This window comes from Trichomycterus rosablanca, chromosome 4 (genome assembly GCF_030014385.1).
Source record: "Trichomycterus rosablanca isolate fTriRos1 chromosome 4, fTriRos1.hap1, whole genome shotgun sequence".
Taxonomy (NCBI): Eukaryota; Metazoa; Chordata; class Actinopteri; order Siluriformes; family Trichomycteridae; genus Trichomycterus; species Trichomycterus rosablanca.
Genome location: NC_085991.1, coordinates 52,694,067 through 52,720,714, shown reverse-complemented (window position 1 = coordinate 52,720,714; position 26,648 = coordinate 52,694,067). Strand labels below are relative to the sequence as shown.

General features: G+C 42.9%; 1 protein-coding gene across 3 annotated transcripts in view; it reads right to left on the bottom strand.

Moving 5' to 3' along the window:
- The window catches only part of ptprn2 (protein tyrosine phosphatase receptor type N2), a 259,239-nt gene that overhangs the window by 114,720 nt on the left and 117,871 nt on the right, over nucleotides 1-26,648 (bottom strand). The gene's annotated exons all lie outside the window — the stretch shown is intronic.

The following is a 26,648-nucleotide window of genomic DNA, read 5'->3' as shown; positions in this document are numbered from 1 at the left end:
TGTGTGTGTAAGTGTGTATATATGTGTTTGTATCTGTGCTTATGTATGTGTATGTGTATGTGTGTATGTATGTGTTTCTATGTGTGTGTATATTGTTTGTATGTGTGTCTAAGTTTCTATGTACGTGTGTATATATGCATGTTTGTGTGTATATGTCTGTTTAAGTGAGTGTGTGTGCGTATGTAAGTATGTGTGTCTATGTGTTTGTATGTCTGTTTAAGTGTGTGTGTGTGTGTATGTGTGTATAAGGGTGTATGTGTGTGTGTGTGTGTGTGTGTCTGTGTTTGTATGTCTGTTTAAGTGTGTGTGTGTATGTGTGTATAAGGGTGTATGTGGGTATGTGTGTGTTTATGTGTGTGTGTGTGTTTATGTGTGAGTATGTGTGTATAAGGGTGTATGTGTGTATGTGTGTGTTTATGTGTGTGTGTGTGTGTGTGTGTGTGTGTGATCACTTTAAACAATACTGAGTGTGAATATGAATCATAAATCACTGTAATGAGTCTCTGTCGTCGCTGCTTTCACTCTGATATGAGGGTAATTACACCACAGATCAAACACAGACCCCCCACTGAGTCTACAATCTGATTCACTGATTCACTCAATCAATGAATCAATAAATGATCATTCGGATCATGATTCAGATCTGTAACCCTCTCATTCACCCTGGCTTGTGAGCTGCACTGAGAGCGCACTGATGTGTGAAGCTCGCTCATGTCAGATGTAATGAAGATTTAGACGTGCAGGAGAAGTTTAGGCTAATCTGCTGAACAATGCTACAGTAATCTACTAGGCAATGTTGGGCTAATAAATCTGTCAATTTAAGGCTATTGTAGTAAGTACGTTTAAATTAATATGTTATTCAATTTCAAAATAACACACTAGACAATTTCAGAGTAATTTTAGAGTAAACATTTAAGGGTGATCTACTAAGCAATATTGGGGTAATCCATCAAGCAATCTTAGAGTTATCCACCATGGGTCAATTTAAGATTTTTTTTATTTAAGGCAGTTTTAGAGTAATCCGCCTGTCAGTTTTTGGTAATCTACTAGGCAGTTTTAGAGTAATCTATTAGGCAGTTTTAGAGTAATCCACCTGTCAATTTTTGGTAATCTACTAGGCAGTTTTAGAGTAATCCCCCTGTCAGTTTTTGGTAATCTACTAGGCAGTTTTAGAGTAATCTATTAGGCAGTTTTAGAGTAATCCGCCTGTCAATGTCAGGGTAATCTGCCTGTCAATTTCAAGGTAATCTACTAGGCAGTTTTAGAGTAATCCGCCTGTCAATGTCAGGGTAATCTGCCTGTCAATTTCAAGGTAATCTACTAGGCAGTTTTAGAGTAATTCACCCGTCAATGTTAGAGTAATCTACCTGTCAATTTTAGAGTAATGTACTAGGTAGTTTTAGAGTAATCCACCCATCAATGTTAGAGTAATCTGCTAGGCAGTTTTAGAGTAATCCACCCATCAATGTTAGAGTAATGTACTAGGCAGTTTTAGAGTAATCCACCCATCAATGTTAGAGTAATCTACTAGGCAGTCTAAGAGTAATCCACCCATCAATGTTAGAGTAATCTACTAGGCAGTCTAAGAGTAATCCACCCATCAATGTTAGAGTAATCTACTAGCCAACTTCAAAGTAAGCTCCAGTCTACTTCTCAGTAATAACAAAGAACCTACATGCTAATTCTGATGAGCACAGAGCGACTCCAGGACTCGGTTATGTTTCCTTTTGGGTGAGAGAGAGAGAGAGAGAGAGAGAGAACGAGAGAGAGAGAATGAGAGAGAGAGAACGAGAGAACGAGAGAATCAGGAAGGAAAATGGAAAGTCGGCGGCGTGTCACACTCGGAGCTCCAGTTTGTACTCCTGTGCACCGGCTATGCTAATGAGGCTAGCAACTGTGTCCAGCTCTGCTCCTGCCTGCCAGAGAGTCTTTAATTAGGATTTTAATCTCTATCTCTCTCTCTCTCTCTCTCTCTCTCTCTCTCTCTCGCTCGCTCTCTCTCTCTCTCTGGTTGGTATAATTAAATAGAACAGCTCAGAGCAGTCAAGCTGAAACAACTCATCATGCTAATCTCTGTCTCCCTCTCTCTCTCACGTCCGTCAGTCGGCTCACAATAACGTTATCTATCATTTATCAAAAGCAAATCCACCTCCCAGTATCCATCCTTCTTCTTCAATATACGTCCAAGCTGGGTCCAAACACTCGGGACGGAGCCAAGTTTCCTTTTAGGAGTAATCTGTAAAAGAAAGCTACGCGGCGTCTAGATGGATCAGCGGGATATTAAGAACCCCGCTCTGTTACCGGTCGGCTGGGCGCCCCCTAGCAGGCACGACTGGCCTGGCAGGCAAGAGCGGCCACTAGTCTTCTGGGTGAAAAAAGGCGGGACTGTGTAAAAAAGTGGGCACTGTGTAAGGACCCTGGTTAGTAGCCCGAGGCGCCTGTACAGAAGTGAAGGAACGTGGAGATCAGCGCGTGACTCTCCCTACGCGAGACCGACCTCACACACCAATCAACCGAAGTACGGGCGAATACGGACGCGTTGGAGGGAGGGCGTGTCAGGAGAATATACCCTCCTCATACACCATCGGGGTCTCCAGCAGAGGAAGAGGAAGTGGCTATGACTAAATATTTTAGTGTAGTCAACCTGTCTTCTGCTGCCCACGCCTCCTCCGACCTGCGTGCAACCCGTAGCGGAACCCTTTTTCACTCATGCGCCCCTATCCGCCAATTAGGGTCCTTACACAGCGTTTGAAGACCCTGCCCACATAGTCATAGTCCGGTCATCCCTAGCAGAGACGTGTCTTCTGCCCACTAGGTGACGCCCAGCCGACCGGTGGCAACGCCGAGTTTTGAACCGAGGAGTTCAGAATCTCGGCGCTGGTGTGCTAGCGGAATATCCCGCTGTGCCACCTGGCCCCCGGCTATGACTAAATCAATGCAGAAATTATTGCAGAATGGTCGAGTTTGGGATTATTTGGATGATTCCACAGTGACGTCAACACATCATCATCATCACCATCATCATCATCATCATCATCATCAGTAGTGGTTTGTTTAGTTAAATAACATTTTATACTTTCATCTCTACTTTAAAATCTTATAACTCAAATAGTTTCAGAAAATATAAAGATGTTTATTTGGTAAGGGTTACCGGGGCGATTGTAAGGCTCCAGGACTCCACTGAACTACAGTGAAAGCCGTCGTTTATGGGAGGGATCGAAGGCTGAGTCGTCTACGCAGTAAAGTTCCGGTCAGTGTTCACGACTGCACGATGTAAGACGAACGTTTAAAAGCCAGCGTCTGACTTGTGTCTGAGTAACCTGGACCTACACTATACTGCCAAAAGTATTCGGACGCCTGACCATGAGCACCATAAGCTTGCTGGACAAACCGTATTAAAACAGACCGACGTCTGTGTGATCTGTTCAGCTAGGACAACAGCAGGACTCTGGAGTTTCTTTAGTCATGCTGGAACAGGAAAGAGCCTTCCCTAAACTGTTATTAGAAGTGGCGTCCCAATACTTTAGGTCAACACACTGTACGTTTAAACGACTGAAATCTAAACGCTGCTGATTTCATCGTACAGTCGCAGGCGTCTCTTCCAAATTTCGGGTGCCGGGACGCACCTGTTTCATCTCATGTAGGGTTTGATTAGCTGATAAATTGGTGCAGGTGCATTCAGGCAAGGAAACACAAACTAACGCGCCGCTGGAGATCAAGAACCATCTGACAGAGGTGAGGGGGGCCAAACCCCCAAAAAACAACACTCCTACGCTACCAGATCTCACGCTCTCAAATTTAATCTCAGCTCTGCTATCAGCCAGTCGGGCGCCTAGACTATATAATAACAGTATCTGCATTTATACATACACACATATATATATACTGTGTTTCTACACTCACTGTCCATGTTATCAGCTCCACTTACCATATAGAAGCACTTTGTAGTTCTACAATTACTGACTGTAGTCCATCTGTTTCTCTACATGCTTTGTAGACCACCCACAGGACCACCACAGAGCAGGTATTATTTAGGTGGTGGATGATTCTCAGCACTGCAGTGACACTGACATGGTGGTGGTGTGTTAGTGTGTGTTGTGCTGGTATGAGTGGATCAGACACAGCAGCGCTGCTGGAGTTTTTAAACACTGTGTCCACTCACTGTCCACTCTATTAGACACTCCTACCTAGTCGGTCCACCCTGTAGATGTAAAGTCAGAGACGATCGCTCATCTATTGCTGCTGTTTGAGTCGTTCATCTTCTAGACCTTAATCAGTGGTCACAGGACGCTGCCCATGGGGCGCTGTCGGCTGGATATATTTGGTTGGTGGACTATTCTCAGTCCAGCAGAGACAGTGAGGTTTTTAAAAACTCCAGCAGCGCTGCTGTGTCTGATCCACTCATACCAGCACAACACACACTAACACACCACCACCATGTCAGTGTCACTGCAGTGCTGAGAATCATCCACCACCCAAATAATACCTGCTCTGTGGGGGTCCTGTGGGGGTGCTGACCATTGAAGAACAGCATGAAAGGAGGCTAACAAAGCATGTAGAGAAACAGATGGACTACAGTCAGTGATTGTAGAACTACAAAGTGCTTCTATATGGTAAGTGGGGCTGATAAAATGGACACTGAGTGTAGAAACAGGGAGCTGGTTCTAATGTTATGACTGATCGGTGTACAGTGTATCACAAAAGTGAGTACACCCCTCACATTTCTGCAAATATTTCATTATATCTTTTCATGGGACAACACTATAGACATGAAACTTGGATATAACTTAGAGTAGTCAGTGTACAGCTTGTATAGCAGTGTAGATTTACTGTCTTCTGAAAATAACTCAACACACAGCCATTAATGTCTAAATAGCTGGCAACATAAATAAGTACACCCCACAGTGAACATGTCCAAATTGTGCCCAAATGTGTCGTTGTCCCTCCCTGGTGTCATGTGTCAAGGTCCCAGGTGTAAATGGGGAGCAGGGCTGTTAAATTTGGTGTTTTGGGTACAATTCTCTCATACTGGCCACTGGATATTCAACATGGCACCTCATGGCAAAGAACTCTCTGAGGATGTGAGAAATAGAATTGTTGCTCTCCACAAGATGGCCTGGGCTATAAGAAGATTGCTAACACCCTGAAACTGAGCTACAGCATGGTGGCCAAGGTCATACAGCGGTTTTCCAGGACAGGTTCCACTCGGAACAGGCTTCGCCAGGGTCGACCAAAGAAGTTGAGTCCACGTGTTCGGCGTCATATCCAGAGGTTGGCTTTAAAAAATAGACACATGAGTGCTGCCAGCATTGCTGCAGAGGTTGAAGACGTGGGAGGTCAGCCTGTCAGTGCTCAGACCATACGCCGCACACTGCATCAACTCGGTCTGCATGGTCGTCATCCCAGAAGGAAGCTGACGCACAAGAAAGCCCGCAAACAGTTTGCTGAAGACAAGCAGTCCAAGAACATGGATTACTGGAATGCCCTGTGGTCTGACGAGACCAAGATAAACTTGTGTGGCTCAGATGGTGTCCAGCATGTGTGGCGGCGCCCTGGTGAGAAGTACCAAGACAACTGTATCTTGCCTACAGTCAAGCATGGTGGTGGTAGCATCATGGTCTTGGGCTGCATGAGTGTTGCTGGCACTGGGGAGCTGCAGTTCATTGAGGGAAACATGAATTCCAACATGTACTGTGACATTCAGAAACAGAGCATGATCCCCTCCCTTCGAAAACTGGGCCTCATGGCAGTTTTCCAACAGGATAACGACCCCAAACACAACCTCCAAGATGACAACTGCCTTGCTGAGGAAGCTGAAGGTAAAGGTGATGGACTAAACCCAATTGAGCACCTGTGGCGCATCCTCAAGTGGAAGGTGGAGGAGTTCAAGGTGTCTAACATCCACCAGCTCCGTGATGTCATCATGGAGGAGTGGAAGAGGATTCCAGTAGCAACCTGTGCAGCTCTGGTGAATTCCATGCCCAGGAGGGTTAAGGCAGTGCTGGATAATAATGGTGGTCACACAAAATATTGACACTTTGGGCACAATTTGGACATGTTCACTGTGGGGTGTACTCACTTATGTTGCCAGCCATTTAGACATTAATGGCTGTGTGTTGAGCTATTTTCAGAAGACAGTAAATCTACACTGCTATACAAGTTGTACACTGACTACTCTAAGTTATATCCAAGTTTTATTTCTATAGTGTTGTCCCATGAAAAGATATAATAAAATATTTGCAGAAATGTGAGGGGTGTACTCATTTTTGTGATACACTGTATATACATATACATAACAATATGTGTACGGATGGACCGAGCGCATCAGAATCAGAACGTGACTGCAGCGCACTCAGACCGAGATTATCCGGCCCAGGCCGAGGCCGCCATCAGCAGACACTTTAAATGTAAATGAGAGGCTGCAGACAGAAGCAGAATTCGGCTTTTCCCCAGGAGTGGAGGGGGGCGGGGGGGCGGATAAAAGCAGAAAACTGTTTGTCTAGTCTGAGAGACGTGAGTCGCGTCTAGATGAGAAGCGTCACGCCTGATATAAACAAGCGATGAAAAGCAAGAGATTAGCGTCCGGAGCAGCGGGTAAAACAGGCGACGCCGCTAACGTGAAGTCAAATATTAATAAATAAATAAAATAAATAAATACAGCACGACGAGAGGACGACGGTAACACCCACCCACTTCACAGAGAGCGCTCCACTCGTCCGGGGGACGGGCCGCGTCGAGGACTTCCTCTCGGCACGTTTTCAATCACTGTCTAATTTAGCCTCCGTCGCTAACTTTAGACATGTCGCGTTCGCTGCTCTGTTTAGCCTAAATTGTCTTGACTCGCCACGTTATTTCAGACGGGCGTGAAAACGCAGTTGTCAAACTTGATTTTCAACTCATTTCTCAAGTGCCATTAATTACATCGCAGTCGAGCTAATTTCGCCGCGCACTCTTCTGCTTTCCAGCTGTTCCAGCCGTCTCTCTCAGTCACGGTGTCACAACACCTCCAATCCCAGCACCGCCCCACCCCCCTCGCCCCCCGCGGAACGCCATCTAATATTTAAAGCAAATCTGCAGGATGAACGTAAACTGTGGCAAAGCCTGGAGGAGCGACGGCGTCTGCTGTAGACGTAGCGCTGTAGGCAGGCAGAGTTGTGTTGCTGATTCAACAGCGTTCCAATAAAGAGCTAGAAAAGCGTTTTCAAAATATCAAATGAGCTAAAAACCCGTCAGCACAAGCCAAGAATCAAGTACCAGACCAGATAAAAACTCATCTTAGACCAGTAATGGTCAACACAGGACACAACATCACACCACAGGACATGGCGTCACACCACAGGACATGATGTCACACCACAGGACACAACATCACACCACAGGACATGGCGTCACACCACAGGACATGATGTCACACCACAGGACACAACATCACACCACAGGACATGATGTCACACCACAGGACACAACATCACACCACAGGACATGGCGTCACACCACAGGACATGATGTCACACCACAGGACACAACATCACACCACAGGACATGATGTCACACCACAGGACACAACATCACACCACAGGACATGGCGTCACACCACAGGACATGATGTCACACCACAGAACATGATGTCACACCACAGGACACAACATCACACCACAGGACATGGCGTCACACCACAGGACATGATGTCACACCACAGGACACAACATCACACCACAGGACATGGCGTCACACCACAGGACATGATGTCACATCACAGGACAACACATCACACCACAGGACATGGCGTCACACCACAGGACATGATGTCACACCACAGGACATGATGTCACATCACAGGACACAACATCACACCACAGGACATGATGTCACACCACAGGACACAACATCACACCACAGGACATGGCGTCACACCACAGGACATGATGTCACACCACAGGACATGATGTCACATCACAGGACAACACATCACACCACAGGACATGATGTCACACCACAGGACACAACGTCACACCACAGGACATGATGTCACACCACAGAACATGATGTCACACCACTGACCATGATGTCACACCACAGACTATGAGGTCACACCACAGACCATGAGGTCACACCACAGACCATGAGGTCACACCACAGACCATGATGTCACACCACAGGACACGACGTTACACCACAGGACATGACATCACACCACAGACCGTGATGTCACCCCACAGGACACGACGTCACACCACAGACCATGATGTCATGCCACAGGACATGATGTCACACCACAGGACACAACATCACCCCACAGGACATGGCGTCACACCACAGACTATGATGTCACACCACAGGACACGACGTTACACCACAGGACATGACATCACACCACAGACCATGATGTCACCCCACAGGACATGGCGTCACACCACAGACCATGATGTCACACCACAGACTATGACGTCACACCACAGAGCACTTTTGTGGCTTCACGTTTGTTTCCTTTACTTTTCAGGGTTTTCTCAGGTTTTTATGAGCCCAGGGGAAAGCTGGAAGAGCAAAGGACTCTTCCCCAACTGTTGCTGCAAACACGGGCTAGCCCACTTCTGCTCAAATCTGGGGATCCAGGGTTTGAATCTCTTGGGCGTCTGCGTGGGCATGATTGAACAAGACAGCCTAGCCATCATGAAGCGCTCTTTTGGGTGCGCTCTTGGTGCCGGTCTGAAACCTGGATAGAGATTGGGCGACCCAGAGAGAAAAAATGCAGCCCAAACACCTGAACGTAATATTATAAGGTGTCCACATATTTTTGGAAAGCAGGTGGCAGGCGGTCTGGTGTTGCTCCTGAAATAAACCTCGCTACGACAGCTTTATTACAGCGCTGGGGATTTTTGGACCGTGTTCCCAGATCTTTGAACATCTTGCCCTCCCACGCACTGCTGATCACCTCGGCGTCTCCACTCCATCCGTCTCTCCATCCCACCAGTAGGGAAGCAGACTCAGCGGCGGAGGGAGGGATGATGCACGCCAGAACAGTTAGCGAGTGATCCGTCCAGTGGTCCAGAATAATGGTGATAGACTGACCAGCCGGCACATCTGAAACCTGACAGAGATGATACGCCTGGTCCATTGTTCAACCATAATCATGAGTCCATCAGAGTCCATCCTAACTTTCAGTCCATCAGAGTCCATCAGAGTCCATCAGAGTCCATCAGAGTCCAGTCTAACCTTCAGTCCATCAGAGTCCAGTCTAACTCTCAGTCCATCAGAGTCCATCAGAGTCCAGTCTAACCTTCAGTCCATCACAGTCCATCCTAACCTTAAGTCCATCAGAGTCCACCAGAGTCCATCAGAGTCCATCCTAAACTTCAGTCCATCAGAGTCCAGTCTACCCTTTAGACCATCAGAGTCCAGTCTAACCTTCAGAACATCAGAGTCTATCAGTGTCCATTCTAACTCTCAGTCCATCAGTCCATCAGAGTCCATCAGAGTCCATCAGAGTCCAGTCTAACCTTCAGTCCATCAGAGTCCAGTCTAACTCTCAGTCCATCAGAGTCCATCAGAGTCCAGTCTAACTCTCAGTCCATCAGAGTCCATCAGAGTCCAGTCTAACTCTCAGTCCATCACAGTCCATCCTAACCTTTAGTCCATTAGTGTCTATTCTAATCTTTCGTCCATCAGTGTCCATTAGAGCCCAGTCTAACCTTCAGTCCATCAGTGTCCATCAGAGCCCAGTCTAACCTTCAGTCCACCAGTGTCCATCAGAGTCCAGTCTAACCGTTCATCCATCAGAGTCCAGTCTAACCTTTAAAACATCAGAGTCCATCAGAGTCCAGTCTAGCCTTCAGTCCATCAGAGTCCAGTCTAACCTTCAGAACATCAGAGTCCATCAGAGTCTATCAGTGTACATTCTAACTCTCAGTCCATTAGAGTCCATCAGAGTCCAGTCTAACCTTCAGAAACCCGTTGTTACTTAATGCCGTCCGCCGCTGCAACAAGAAATAACCTGCAGTAACCTGAACCTCTGATACACCAAGAGAACTAAACGAGTTCCTCAGAGCACGTGAGCTGCGGTCAGGTGAGTCCACGGTTCCGCTTGTCTCGTTACCGAAGACAAAAAGGACCGTCCAGACCAGGGATAAGCAGCAGGTGCTTCTGGACGTCGGATCAGTACCCGTTCCTGTGATTCCGGCCGTGAGACGAGCGTTCCAGACGATGCGCCGGAGAGAACGCCAGCGCAAGGTCACCTCATTACCGCCCATTTGTTCCAGCTGTCATCAGGAATCACACAGGGCGTCACTCATCTCAGGAACGGAGGAGCGAGGAACCGGCGCGACGTGGCCGGCGCTCCGAAATGTCACCCATCATACCGGTGCCAACGCTCCTGCCAACCGGCTCCCGCCGCCCGGCGCATTATCGGACTGTACGAGCCCGTCAGGACCTTCATCCTCGTCCTCGTCCTCATCCTCGTCTCTCTTCAGTAACTAGCACCAAAGATTTTTAATACGACCGAAGATAAGCGCCGCTCGGCTACGGACGGCTAATCACTAGCAGCGGCGTCGCTCCTGAACGCCCCACCCTCAGGCTGGCACCTTCATTCCGTTTCTCCAGAAGATAAAGGAGTCCTGATGCCCCCGAAAAACAGGAAAGGACCTTCCCTAAACTGTTGCCACACAGTCGTAGGCATCCCAATACTTCTGTCCATGTAGCGTACATTCAGAATTAGTTCGACTGCACCTACGCATGGAACAGTGGTCTCTTACTAAGGCTGGAAAGAAAACCTAACCGGTCAGAGAAAACGCCCGGGAAGCGGCAAATCACAGGTCTGTCATGAATGCACAGGAGACGCTGCTTACAGTCAGACAAGCTTCAGATCCGCTACGTTTCACAGCATAGGGTTTGGAACAGTGGAACAGTGGTCTCTTACCAAGGCTGGAAAGAAAACATAACCGGTCAGAGAAAACGTCCAGGAAGTGGCAAATCACGGGTCTGTCATGAATTCAAAGCTAATGGGACACAGGTGACGCCGTCCACAGTCAAACAAGCTTCGTAACAGAGCAGATCCGGTACGTTAGACCGCGTAGGGTTTCCGCGCTATGCTAAGTGTCGCGACGTTCCTAACCGGTCAGAGAAAACGTCCAGGAAGCGGCAAATCACAGGTCTGTTATGAATTAAAAGCTACCAGGTGACGCCAGCCACAGTCAAACAAGCTTCATGACGGAGCAGATCTGGTACGTTCGACTGCGTAGGGTTTCCGCGCTATGCTAAGTGTCGCGGCATTAGCGTTTCTTTACGTATGGAACAGTGGTCTCTTACCAAGGGGGGGAAAGAAAACCTAACCAAATCACGGGTTTGTCATGAATGCACAGGAGACGCTGCTTACAGTCAGACAAGCTTCAGATCCGCTACGTTTCACAGCATAGGGTTTGGAACAGTGGAACAGTGAAAAACGGCAAATCACAGGTCTGTTATGAATTCAAAGCTAATGGGACACAGGTGACGCCGTCCACAGTCAAACAAGCTTCGTAACAGAGCAGATCCGGTACGTTCGACCGCGTAGGGTTTCCGCGCTATGCTAAGTGTCGCGACGTTCCTAACCGGTCAGAGAAAACGTCCAGGAAGTGGCAAATCACGGGTCTGTCATGAATTCAAAGCTAATGGGACACAGGTGACGCCGTCCACAGTCAAACAAGCTTCGTAACAGAGCAGATCCGGTACGTTCGACCGCGTAGGGTTTCCGCGCTATGCTAAGTGTCGCGACGTTCCTAACCGGTCAGAGAAAACGTCCAGGAAGCGGCAAATCGCAGGTCTGTTATGAATTAACAGAAAGCAGGTGACGCTGCTTCCAGTCAAACAAGTTTCATTTGGCGTGTAGAAAATAATTTCTAGCATCTAGATCCGGTATGTTCGACCGCGTAGGCATTTCGTGCTATGCTAAGTGTCGCGACGTTAGCGTTTTCTTTCATTGTTTGCGATTCTAACGTAGCCGGAATTGATATGTTGGAAATAAACGCGGCTCCTTCTTTACAAACCCGCCCCCGCACGAACATTTTTTCGACTGTAATCACGTGAAAACGCACGGCTAGCCAGACGACATTGTGTTCCCGCTATAATAGCTAATAATGAGGGTAATTACGGTGGGAACCGCGGCGGGAGAGGGAACGTCTCGGCTCTACTAGCGATCGTAATTTCATATTCCGAACCCTGATGGAAATAACAATCTGATCAGACTCCGGAGAGGAAGAGGAAGTCCTTATATGGTCGTATATACATATATACTGTATATACACTACATGTTCAAAAGTATTGGGACGCCCCTTCTATTCTAATTATTGAATTTATGTGTTTCAGTCACAACAATTGCTAACAGGTGTAATATATCAATCATATAAAACAGTTTAGGGAAGGACCTTTCCTGTTCCAGCATGACTGTGCTCCTGGACTATATGGCCAAAAGTATTTGGACACAAACATAAGCTGGTCAGACATGTGACCTCTACGTCATCTATTTAGCTAGAACAACTGTCGCTCCTCTCACAAGACTCTGGAGCATGTCTGAGGGAATTTGTGCCCCCCAACAGCCTCAGTCGGTGTTCCGGTTCATCCCAGAGCTGCTGAGTGGGGCTGAGGTCAGGGTCTCCGTGCAGGACGCTGGAGCTTCTTTAAGCCGAGCTTTTCTTCATGTCTTTATAGAGCTGGAATAGGAAAGGACCTTCCCTAAACTGTTGCTGCTTGGTTTATTACACCTGTTAGCGACTGCTGGGGCTGAAACGAGGGGCGTTCCAATACTTTTGGGCTATAAATGTATCAGTCGTCTGACGCTTTTCTGAGGAAACAGAACACAGTGTGTGTGAGTGTGTGTGTGTGAGAGTGTGTGTGTGAGTGTGTGTGTGTGTGTGTGTGCGTGCGAGTGTGTGTGTGTGCGCGGTGAGGAGAAGGCAATTCGGCGCCTGTTTACACCTGCAGGTGATAATGTGACACCTTCCGAGCCGAGGCAGAGGATGGAAGGAGCGCCGGAGGACGGCGGGACGAGGACGTGGCGTCCCGGCCGTTGCGTTCACTCCCGCGCTGAGCTGTTGTGTGAAGTAGAAAAATACCCAGAAGGCCGCTGGGCTGTCGGTAGGTAATTAGAGGTGTGTGTGTGTGTGTGTGTGTGTGTGTTGTGAGAAAACAGACTTTTCCTGCAGCGGTACACACACCAACGAGCACCTTTAGCTGTTAGCATCGCAGGTTAGCGATGTGCTAATGGCTTCCTCTTTATGACATCACACCGCTATTAGCGCGCTTTAATTACCGGCGAGCACGTGTCTGGAATTAGCCGCGAGCTACCGCGCTAACAGGGAGGGGAGACGAGCCTCCGCCGCTTTAGCGTCGTGCCAGACAGTCAATTATCCGCCAATCTCGAGCAGTGTGGAGCTGAAGAGGAAGGTCAAAAGGGGTGTGTTATACCACCCTTCCAAAAAAATATGGACTGGGGGGGGAAATCTGAACCCATTTCGAAAAAAGTTGGGACGTGTGTTACATACATACTTGTATACGGTGCTGCCAAAGACCGTTGGGAGACCTTGGAAGGCAACGAAGACAAACAAACGGATCCTAAACCAACTCAAACCAAACCTCTCACTGGAAGTCTAGATAACCTATCTAGAGTAGTTTATTAGGAATAGTTTTCTGAGGAGCAGTTTGAGAAGTAGTTTGAGGAACAGTTTGGGGAGAAGTTTGAGGAGTAGTTTATGAGGATTAAAATAAAGTGTATTATGAAGAGTGATTTGGGGAGTAGTTAATGAGGAGTAATTTGAGCAGTAGTTTGAAAAGTAGTTGGAGTTTTCTTTAATGAAGAGTAGTTTATAAAAAGTAGTTTGAGTTGTCTTTAATGAGGAGTAGTTTATGAGGAGTAGTTTGAGTTGTCTAAGGAGTAGTTTATAAAAAGTAGTTTGAGTTGTCTTTAATGAGGAGTAGTTTATAAGGATTAGTTTGAGGAGTAGTTGGAGTTTTCTTTAATGAGGAGTAGTTTATAAGGATTAGTTTGAGGAGTAGTTGGAGTTTTCTTTAATGAGGAGTAGTTTATAAGGAGTAGTTTGAAGAGTAGTTGGAGTTTTCTTTAATGAGGAGTAGTTTATGAGGAGTAGTTTATGAGGAGTAGTTTGAGTTGTCTAAGGAGTAGTTTATAAAAAGTAGTTTGAGTTGTCTTTAATGAGGAGTAGTTTATAAGGATTAGTTTGAGGAGTAGTTGGAGTTTTCTTTAATGAGGAGTAGTTTATAAGGATTAGTTTGAGGAGTAGTTGGAGTTTTCTTTAATGAGGAGTAGTTTATAAGGATTAGTTTGAGGAGTAGTTGGAGTTTTCTTTAATGAGGAGTAGTTTATAAGGAGTAGTTTGAAGAGTAGTTGGAGTTTTCTTTAATGAGGAGTAGTTTATGAGGAGTAGTTTGAGTTTTCTTTAATGAGGAGTAGTTTATGAGGAGTAGTTTATGAGGAGTAGTTTGAGTTGTCTAAGGAGTAGTTTATAAAAAGTAGTTTGAGTTGTCTTTAATGAGGAGTAGTTTATAAGGATTAGTTTGAGGAGTAGTGTATGAGGAGTAGTTTGAGTTGTCTTTAATGAGGAGTAGTTTATAAGGAGTAGTTTGAGTTGTCTTTAATGAGGAGTAGTTTATAAGGAGTAGTTTGAGTTGTCTTTAATGAGGAGTAGTTTATAAGGAGTTTATTATGAGAAGTAGCTTGATAAGTAGTTTGAGTTGTCTTTAATGAGGAGTAATTTATAAGAAGTAGTTTGAGGTGTCTTTAATGAAGAGTAGTTTATAAGGAGTAGTTTGAGTTGTCTTTAATGAGTAGTTTATAAGGAGTAGTGTATGAGGAGTAGTTTGAGTTGTCTTTAATGAGGAGTAGTTTATAAGGAGTAGTTTGAGTTGTCTTTAATGAGGAGTAGTTTATAAGGAGTAGTTTATAAGGAGTAGTTTGAGTGGTCTTTAATAAGAAGTAGTTGAGTTTATTATGAGAAGTAGCTTGATAAGTAGTTTGAGTTGTCTTTAATAAGGAGTCATTTATAAGAAGTAGTTTGAGGTGTCTTTAATGAAGAGTAGTTTATAAGGAGTAGTTTATGAGGAGTAGTTTGAGTTGTCTTTAATGAGTAGTTTATAAAAAGTAGTTTATAAGGAGTAGTTTGAGTTGTCTTTAATGAGAAGTAGTTTATGAGGAGTTTATTATAAGAAGTAGCTTGATAAGTAGTTTGAGGAGTAGTTTGAGTTGTCTTTAATGAGAAGTAGTTTATGATTAGTAGTTTATGAGAAGTAGTTTACGAAGAGTAGTTTATGAAGAGTAGTTTTAGGAGTAGTTTATGAGGAGTAGTTTATGAAAAGTAGTTATGAGAAGTACTTTATAAGGAGTAGTTTATGAAGAGCAGTTTATGATGAGTAGTTTATGAGGAGTAGTTTATGAAAAGTAGTTTACAAGGAGTAATTTATGACAAGTAGGTTATGAGGAGTAGTTATGAAGAGTAGTTATGAGGAGTACATTATAAGGAGTAGTTTATGAGTAGTTTATGAAGAGTAGTTTATGAAGAGTAGTTTATGAGGAGTAGTTTATGAAGAGTAGTTTATGAAGAGTAGTTTATGAGGAGTAGTTTATGAAGAGTAGTTTACAAGGAGTAATTTATGAGAAGTAGTTTATGAGGAGTAGTTATGAGGAGTAGTTATGAGGAGTAGTTATGAGGAGCAGTTATGAGGAGTACTTTATAAGGAGTAGTTTATGAAGAGTAGTTTATGAGAAGTTGTTTATAAGGAGTAATTTTTGAGGAGTATTTTATAAAGAGTAGTTTATAAGGAGCAGTTTTTGAGGAGTAGTTTATAAGGAGTAGTTTATGAGGAGCAGTTTATGAGGAGTAGTTTATGAGGAGTAGTTTATGAAGAGTAGTTTATGAAGAGTAGTTTTAGGAGTAGTTTATGAGGAGTAGTTTTTAAGGAGCAGTTTTTGAGGAGTAGTTTATGAGGAGTAGTTTATGAAGAGTAGTTTTAGGAGTAGTTTAAGATGAGTAGTTTATGAGGAGCAGTTTATGAGGAGTAGTTTATGAGGAGCAGTTTATGAGGAGTAGTTTATGAGGAGTAGTTTATGAAGAGTATTTTTAGGAGTAGTTTAAGAGGAGTAGTTTATAAGGAGCAGTTTTTAAGGAGTAGTTTATGAGGAGTAGTTTATGAGGAGTAGTTATGAGGAGTAGTTTGATAAGCCAATTACTACAAAGAGAAAGAGGACGGACAGCAACAAGATGGAAGGATCCAACTCTCATTACAGAAGCCTAAAGACCAAACTGAAGGCTGGACGTTCTGGAGAAACATCATCCACATGGTCACCAGGACTTGGAATCAAAGGTCGTCCATCAACATGGTCTGATGTCCTTCAGTTTGGGACTTCAAGAGTCACTGTAATGGATCACTGTAGAGGAGTAGTTTATGAAGAGTAGTTTTAGGAGTAGTTTAAGATGAGTAGTTTATGAGGAGCAGTTTATGAGGAGTAGTTTATGAGGAGCAGTTTATGAGGAGTAGTTTATGAGGAGCAGTTTATGAGGAGTAGTTTATGAGGAGCAGTTTATGAGGAGTAGTTTATGAAGAGTAGTTTTAGGAGTAGTTTAAGAGGAGTAGTTTATAAGGAGCAGTTTTTGAGGAGTAGTTTATGAGGAGTAGTTTATGAGGAGTAGTTTATGAGGAGTAGTTTATGAAGAACAGTTTTAGGAGTAATTTAAGATGAGTAGTTTATAAGGAGCAGTTTTTGAGGAGTAGTTTATGAGGAGTAGTTTATGAGGAGTAGTTTATGAGGAGTAGTTTATGAGGAGCAGTTTATGAGGAGTAGTTTATGAAGAGTAGTTTTAGGAGTAGTTTAAGAGGAGTAGTTTATAAGGAGCAGTTTTTGAGGAGTAGTTTATGAGGAGTAGTTTATGAGGAGTAGTTTATGAAGAACAGTTTTAGGAGTAATTTAAGATGAGTAGTTTATAAGGAGCAGTTTTTGAGGAGTAGTTTATGAGGAGTAGTTTATGAGGAGTAGTTTATGAGGAGTAGTTTATGAAGAGTATTTTTAGGAGTAGTTTAAGAGGAGTAGTTTATAAGGAGCAGTTTTTAAGGAGTAGTTTATGAGGAGTAGTTTATGAGGAGTAGTTATGAGGAGTAGTTTGATAAGCCAATTACTACAAAGAGAAAGAGGACGGACAGCAACAAGATGGAAGGATCCAACTCTCATTACAGAAGCCTAAAGACCAAACTGAAGGCTGGACGTTCTGGAGAAACATCATCCACATGGTCACCAGGACTTGGAATCAAAGGTCGTCCATCAACATGGTCTGATGTCCTTCAGTTTGGGACTTCAAGAGTCACTGTAATGGATCACTGTAGCTCCAGTTGGATCCATCCATGCTGTTGCTGTCCCTCCTCTTCCTCTTTTACCTTCAACCTTGGTTCTTCTCATAATGCGACCAATATAACAGTTCAGTTTGGAACACGGTGGTTTGCTCATCAGGTCTGAAGAGTGACCGCTCAGTGTTTCAGTATTCAGTGGTCAGCACTAGCCTGGATGTGACGGTGGCTACAGTAACGATGTGCCGCCCCGGTGCATGCTGGGTAAGTGACCCGTGACGGTCAGAAGATGGAAGAGCGCAGTTCCTATCAGTTCTGATCCATAATTCATGGTGGCTTCTTTCTTCTGTCTTTCATGTGGAGGATACACTGAAGGATTTCACACACGACGTCCCGGTGGGAATCCAGCGTCTCCACACCAGGAGAGAAGAGACGGCGGGTGGGAGGTGAAGCGGGGCTGAGGAGGGACGTCATGACCTCCACTTCAAAGGGAGGAACCGGAAAATACAAACCCTGCTGCACCTCAGGAGAGGAACTCGGTAAATATAGGGACAGCGGTGGATGTTAAAACAGGAGGGCAAAGACTAGCAAGTGAGGGAGAAGTTCATTCAAACTACTTCTCATAGTATACTCCTCAAACTACTCCTCATAATCTGCTTCTCATAGTATACTCCTCAACTACTCCTCATAATCTACTTCTCATAGTATACTCCTCAAACTACTCCTCATAATCTACTTCTCATAGTATACTCCTCAAACTACTCCTCATAATCTACTTCTCATAGTATACTTCTCAACTACTCCTCATAATCTACTTCTCATAGTATACTTCTCAACTACTCCTCATAATCTACTTCTCATAGTATACTCCTCAAACTACTCCTCATAATCTGCTTCTCATAGTATACTCCTCAACTACTCCTCATAATCTACTTCTCATAGTATACTCCTCAAACTACTCCTCATAATCTACTTCTCATAGTATACTTCTCAACTACTCCTCATAATCTACTTCTCATAGTATACTCCTCAAACTACTCCTCATAATCTGCTTCTCATAGTATACTCCTCAACTACTCCTCATAATCTACTTCTCATAGTATACTCCTCAAACTACTCCTCATAATCTACTTCTCATAGTATACTCCTCAAACTACTCCTCATAATCTACTTCTCATAGTATACTTCTCAACTACTCCTCATAATCTACTTCTCATAGTATACTCCTCAAACTACTCCTCATAATCTACTTCTCATAGTATACTTCTCAACTACTCCTCATAATCTACTTCTCATAGTATACTCCTCAAACTACTCCTCATAATCTACTTCTCATAGTATACTCCTCAACTACTCCTCATAATCTGCTTCTCATAGTATACTCCTCAAACTACTCCTCATAATCTACTTCTCATAGTATACTTCTCAACTACTCCTCATAATCTACTTCTCATAGTATACTCCTCAAACTACTCCTCATAATCTACTTCTCATAGTATACTTCTCAACTACTCCTCATAATCTACTTCTCATAGTATACTCCTCAAACTACTCCTCATAATCTACTTCTCATAGTATACTCCTCAACTACTCCTCATAATCTGCTTCTCATAGTATACTTCTCAACTACTCCTCATAATCTGCTTCTCATAGTATACTCCTCAACTACTCCTCATAATCTGCTTCTCATAGTATACTCCTCAAACTACTCCTTATAATCTGCTTCTCATAGTATACTTCTAAACTACTCCTCATAATCTGCTTCTCATAGTATACTCCTCAACTACTCCTCATAATCTGCTTCTCATAGTATACTCCTCAAACTACTCCTTATAATCTGCTTCTCATAGTATACTTCTCAACTACTCCTCATAATCTGCTTCTCATAGTATACTCCTCAACTACTCCTCATAATCTACTTCTCATAGTATACTCCTCAACTACTCCTCATAATCTGCTTCTCATAGTATACTCCTCAAACTACTCCTTATAATCTGCTTCTCATAGTATACTTCTAAACTACTCCTTATAATCTACTTTTCATAGTATACTCCTCAAACTACTCCTCATAATCTACAGTACTTCTCATAGTATACTCCTCAAACTACTCCTCATAATCTGCTTCTCATAGTATACTTCTCAACTACTCCTTATAATCTACTTTTCATAGTATACTCCTCAAACTACTCCTCATAATCTACAGTACTTCTCATAGTATACTCCTCAAACTACTCCTCATTATCTACTTCTCATAGTATACTCCTCAAACTACTCCTCATAATCTACTTTTCATAGTATACTCCTCAAACTACTCCTCATAATCTACAGTACTTCTCATAGTATACTCCTCAAACTACTCCTCATAATCTACTTCTCATAGTATACTCCTTAAACTACTCCTTATAATCTACTTTTCATAGTATACTCCTCAAACTACTCTTTATAATCTACTTCTCATAGTATACTCCTCAAACTACTCCTCATAATCTACTTTTCATAGTATACTCCTCAAACTACTCCTCATAATCTACTTTTCACAGTATACTCCTTAAACTACTCCTTATAATCTACTTTTCATAGTATACTCCTCAAACTACTCTTTATAATCTACTTCTCATAGTATACTCCTCAAACTACTCCTCATAATCTACTTTTCATAGTATACTCCTCAAACTACTCCTCATAATCTACTTTTCACAGTATACTCCTTAAACTACTCCTTATAATCTACTTTTCATAGTATACTCCTCAAACTACTCTTTATAATCTACTTTTCATAGTATACTCCTCAAACTACTCTTTATAATCTACTTCTCATAGTATACTCCTCAACTACTCCTCATAATCTACTTCTCATAGTATACTCCTCAAACTACTCCTCATAATCTACTTCTCATAGTATACTCCTCAAACTACTCCTCATAATCTACTTCTCATAGTATACTTCTCAACTACTCCTCATAATCTACTTCTCATAGTATACTCCTCAAACTACTCCTCATAATCTACTTCTCATAGTATACTTCTCAACTACTCCTCATAATCTACTTCTCATAGTATACTCCTCAAACTACTCCTCATAATCTACTTCTCATAGTATACTCCTCAACTACTCCTCATAATCTGCTTCTCATAGTATACTCCTCAAACTACTCCTCATAATCTACTTCTCATAGTATACTCCTCAACTACTCCTCATAATCTACTTCTCATAGTATACTTCTCAACTACTCCTCATAATCTACTTCTCATAGTATACTCCTCAAACTACTCCTCATAATCTACTTCTCATAGTATACTTCTCAACTACTCCTCATAATCTACTTCTCATAGTATACTCCTCAAACTACTCCTCATAATCTATTTCTCATAGTATACTCCTCAACTACTCCTCATAATCTGCTTCTCATAGTATACTCCTCAACTACTCCTCATAATCTACTTCTCATAGTATACTCCTCAACTACTCCTCATAATCTGCTTCTCATAGTATACTCCTCAAACTACTCCTTATAATCTGCTTCTCATAGTATACTTCTAAACTACTCCTTATAATCTACTTTTCATAGTATACTCCTCAAACTACTCCTCATAATCTGCTTCTCATAGTATACTTCTCAACTACTCCTTATAATCTACTTTTCATAGTATACTCCTCAACTACTCCTCATAATCTGCTTCTCATAGTATACTCCTCAAACTACTCCTCATAATCTACAGTACTTCTCATAGTATACTCCTCAAACTACTCCTCATTATCTACTTCTCATAGTATACTCCTCAAACTACTCCTCATAATCTACTTTTCATAGTATACTCCTCAAACTACTCCTCATAATCTACAGTACTTCTCATAGTATACTCCTCAAACTACTCCTCATAATCTACTTTTCATAGTATACTCCTCAAACTACTCCTCATAATCTACTTTTCACAGTATACTCCTTAAACTACTCCTTATAATCTACTTTTCATAGTATACTCCTCAAACTACTCTTTATAATCTACTTCTCATAGTATACTCCTCAAACTACTCCTCAATTACTCCTCATAATCTACTTCTCATAATCTATTTCTCATAGTATACTCCTCAAACTACTCCTTATAATCTACTTCTCATAGTATACTCCTCAAACTACTCCTTATAATCTACTTCTTATAGTATACTCCTCAAACTACTCCTTATAATCTACTCTTCATAAACTACTCCTCAAACTACTTCTCATAGTATACTCATCAAAGTACACTACTCAAACTACTCCTCATACCACTCATCATAAACTACTCCTCAAACTACTTATCATTAAAGACAAATCATACTACTCCTCATACTTCTTCTCAAACTACTCTTTAAACTACTCAAACTACTCCTCATACTACTCATCATAAACTACTCCTCAAACTACTCCTCATACTACTCATCATAAACTACTCCTCAAACTACTCCTCAAACTACTTATCATTAGACAGCTCATACTACTCCTCATACTGCTCATATGACTCATCATAAACTACTCCATATGAACTACTGTACTTCTCAAACTACTCCCCATACTACTCCTCATTTAAGACAACTCATACAACTCCTCATAATAAATTACACTTTAAACTACTCTTCAAACTACTCCTAAAACTGCTCCTCATAAACTGCTCATCATACTACTCCTCATAAAATACAACTCAAATTACTCCTCAAACTATTCCTCATGAAATACAACTATTGCTCAAACTTGGATTTGGAACAGAATGACCCACAACAACTCGCTCAGACGTCCATATATTTTTGCTCGCTCTGCGTCTGTAGACGATGTTTGAGACACAGCGGGGACACAGGAGCAGCTTTTTTATTTAACAAAAGGTGTTATTCCATTATAGATCTGTGTGTGTGTGTGTGTGTGTGTGTGTATGTGTGTGTTTATGCATGTTCGAGAGCGACAGAGTGCGTTCAGTCCGTCTGTAATGATACCGCGTCTCGTACCCATAATGCACCCCTTTGAAAGCCGGTGCACTTCGCTCGTGAATACAGAGAGGAGGAAAAAAACAAAGGCGGCCGCCGCGCACTTCAAAGCAGACGACGACGGGTGACATTTCGGCCGCTCGTCGCTCAGAGCTCCTCTCTTGTTTTCGTCCGCCCCCCTCCGAATATAATTCACACCCTCAATACTACACCCTTAATACTACACCCTCAATACTGTTCTGAAAACAATGACCTCAATACTACACCCTCAATACCGTTTTAAAAACGATGGTCTCATTACAACACCCTCATTACTTCACCCTAAATACTACCCTCTCAATACTTCATCCTCAATACTAAAACTGTTCTAAAAATTGTTACGTCAATGCTACACCCTCAATACTAAACCCTTAATACTACACCCTCAAAGCTACATTCTCAATACTACACCCTTAAAGCTACACCCTAAATACTACACCCTCAAAACAATGACCTAAATACTACACCCTCAATATTACACCCTCAATTCTACCCTCTCAAAACTGTTCTAAAAACAATTACCTCAATATTACACCCTCAATACTACCCTCTCAAAGCTACACCCTCAATACTGTTCTACAAATGATTACCTCAATACTACACCCTCAAAGCTACACCCTCAAAACTGTTTAAAAATGATTACCTCTACACTACACTTTCAATACTACCCTCTACACCTAAGCTACACCCTCAAAATTATTCTTAAAATGATGACCTTATTACTACACCCTCAATACTACACCCTCAATACTACATCCTCAATACTACACCCTCAAAACTACACCCTCAATACTACACCCTCAAAACTACCCTCTCAATACTACACCCTCAATACTACACTTTTAATACTACCCTCTCAATACTACACCCTTAATACTAAACCCTCAAAGCTAAAACTGTTCTAAAAACGATGACCTCAATATTACACCCTCAATACTACACCCCCAAAAGTTTATCCTAAAACAATGACCTTAATACTACACCCTCAATACTACCCTCTCAAAGCTACTCCCTCAAAACTGTTCTAAAAATAATGACCTTATTACTACACCCTCAATACTACACCCTCAAAACTACCCTCTCAAAGCTACACCCTCAAAATTATTCTAAAAACGATGACCTTATTACTACACCCTCAATACTACACCCTCAATGCTACATCGTCAATACTACACCCTCAAAACTACACCCTCAATACTACACCCTCAAAACTACACCCTCAATACTACCCTCTCAAAGCTACACCCTCAATGCTACATCCTCAAAACTTCATCGTCAATACTACACCCTCAATACTTCATTCTAAAACAATGACCCCAATACTACACCCTCAATACTACACCCTTAATACTGTTCTAAAAACGATGACCTTAATACTACACCCTCAATACTTCACCCTCCATTCTCAAAATTATTCTAAAAACGATGACCTCAATACTACACCCTCAATACTTCACCCTCCATTCTTAAAATTATTCTAAAAACGATGACCTCAATACTACACCCTCAATACTACACCCTGAAAACTGTTCTAAAAGCTACACCCTCGATACTACACCCTCAATACTACACCCTCAATAATGTTCTAAAAGCTACACCCTCGATACTACACCCTAAAAAAAAGCTCTTTTTCTTTTACTTTAATAAGATTTTGAAATGTATCTGTGGGGATTTGTGCCCTCCTCATCTTTAAGGACCCGGCTTTGTGCTTAAACAGGAAAGAGCCTTCCCTAAACTGATGAACGTTTCACATGAACACAGTTAAAAGCATGGATCGATGTAAACCAACCACAGAGACGTAATAATTAGGAGGGGCATCCAGTGACACTGACCAATAAGCAGTGCTCATAATCTGGAGGTCGCTGGTTTAAGTCCCACATCTGCCAAGTTGCCACGGGATCCAGGGTTTGATCCTCACGCTGGGTCTACAGTGTCGTTTCATTTGATTTTGTTACCCGAAGCTCGATTGAGGATTTAGCCGCGTGTACGACACACTCTCGCACCGCGAGCCGCCGTTTCCGTGGTGCTCCGTCTTATTCCTTTACGTTATGGGTTGCCAGATTGATTCAATACTTTCCAGCCACAAATCCCCCAAAAGTGCATCAAAACCCTCCTGGAATGTAACTAAACGGTTCAGGTTTAGACTCAGGTACAGGACCAGGAACCAGAAGGTTGCTGGTTTAGGTCACACCTCTGCTTAATTAACACTGTGGGCCCCTAAGCAAGGCCCTTGAGCCCTAACTGATCAGACTGTAATTAATAATGAGATATTTAACGGTCAGTTTGGTTAAAACTGAGTCTAAATCAGACTTGGTCTGGTGTTACACACCCCTACACACACACCAAAACCAACACACACACCTAAACACACCTACACACACACCAAAACCAACACACACACCTACATATATACACACCCCTACACACACACCAAAACCAACACACACACCTACATATATACACACCCCTACACACACACCAAAACCAACACACACACCTACATATATACACACCCCTACACACACACCAAAACCAACACACACACCTACATATATACACACACCTACACACACACCAAAACCAACACACACACCTACATATATACACACACCTACACACACACCAAAACCAACACACACCTACATATATACACACCCCTACACACACACCAAAACCAACACACACACCTACATATATACACACCCCTACACACACACCAAAACCAACACACACACCTACATATATACACACCCCTACACACACACCAAAACCAACACACACACCTACATATATACACACCCCTACACACACACCAAAACCAACACACACACCTACATATATACACACCCCTACACACACACCAAAACCAACACACACACCTACATATATACACACACCTACACACACACCAAAACCAACACACACACCTACATATATACACACCCCTACACACACACCAAAACCAACACACACACCTACATATATACACACCCCTACACACACACCAAAACCAACACACACACCTACATATATACACACCCCTACACACACACCAAAACCAACACACACACCTACATATATACACACCCCTACACACACACCAAAACCAACACACACACCTACATATATACACACCCCTACACACACACCAAAACCAACACACACACCTACATATATACACACACCTACACACACACCAAAACCAACACACACACCTACATATATACACACCCCTACACACACACCAAAACCAACACACACCTACATATATACACACCCCTACACACACACCAAAACCAACACACACACCTACATATATACACACACCTACACACACACCAAAACCAACACACACACCTACATATATACACACCCCTACACACACACCAAAACCAACACACACCTACATATATACACACCCCTACACACACACCAAAACCCACACACACCTACATATATACACACCCCTACACACACACCAAAACCAACACACACACCTACATATATACACACACCTACACACACACCAAAACCAACACACACACCTACATACATACACACCCCTACACACACACCAAAACCAACACACACACCTACATATATACACACACCTACACACACACCAAAACCAACACACACACCTACATATATACACACACCTACACACACACCAAAACCAACACACACCTACATATATACACACCCCTACACACACACCAAAACCAACACACACACCTACATATATACACACCCCTACACACACACCAAAACCAACACACACACCTACATATATACACACCCCTACACACACACCAAAACCAACACACACACCTACATATATACACACCCCTACACACACACCAAAACCAACACACACACCTACATATATACAGTGTATCACAAAAGTGAGTACACCCCTCACATTTCTGCAAATATTTCATTATATCTTTTCATGGGACAACACTATAGACATGAAACTTGGATATAACTTAGAGTAGTCAGTGTACAGCTTGTATAGCAGTGTAGATTTACTGTCTTCTGAAAATAACTCAACACACAGCCATTCATGTCTAAATAGCTGGCAACATAAGTGAGTACACCCCACAGTGAACATGTCCAAATTGTGCCCAAATGTGTCGTTGTCCCTCCCTGGTGTCATGTGTCAAGGTCCCAGGTGTAAATGGGGAGCAGGGCTGTTAAATTTGGTGTTTTGGGTACAATTCTCTCATACTGGCCACTGGATATTCAACATGGCACCTCATGGCAAAGAACTCTCTGAGGATGTGAGAAATAGAATTGTTGCTCTCCACAAAGATGGCCTGGGCTATAAGAA